Consider the following 408-nt stretch of genomic DNA (forward strand, 5'->3'; position numbering starts at 1 on the left):
TGTTCACGATTTAATTTTTTAATAAATTCAACTTGATAAAAGTAAAGCGTTGCAATGCTCTCCCTTCTCTTCATGGAAGCCTCTATGTTTACAGGCTCGTGGTGATGCCCAATGTGCTATAGGTGCCAAAAAAATCAGTTTGGTTTGGTTAAAATTATCAAGTAAATGCCCTTAGTTTTCATCTTTGTCAGTGTCTCTCATAGAGCAATAACGTTATATCTTTCCCACCATTACATTTCTCGTAGACGTGTATAGTAAGGAGGCCGACAGGGGCAAACGCCTAACTTCAGAAAACACACGTTTTAATGTATTTGGTAATGCTGTGTGTATATGCAGCGAGTTGCTGAATGCTGCACATGTGTTGTCAAATTAATGAAGGTGTTTTCTTAATTTGCTTGTGTTTTGTCT

At 37.5% G+C, this 408-nt stretch overlaps 1 protein-coding gene across 1 annotated transcript in view; it reads left to right on the forward strand.

The window, feature by feature from the left end:
* Positions 1-408, forward strand: part of cfap263 (cilia and flagella associated protein 263) — a gene marked incomplete at its 5' end in the record, with an annotated part of 5,225 nt that overhangs the window by 1,772 nt on the left and 3,045 nt on the right.

The sequence above is a fragment of the Etheostoma spectabile genome, chromosome 8, assembly GCF_008692095.1.
Source record: "Etheostoma spectabile isolate EspeVRDwgs_2016 chromosome 8, UIUC_Espe_1.0, whole genome shotgun sequence".
NCBI classification, from domain to species: domain Eukaryota; kingdom Metazoa; phylum Chordata; class Actinopteri; order Perciformes; family Percidae; genus Etheostoma; species Etheostoma spectabile.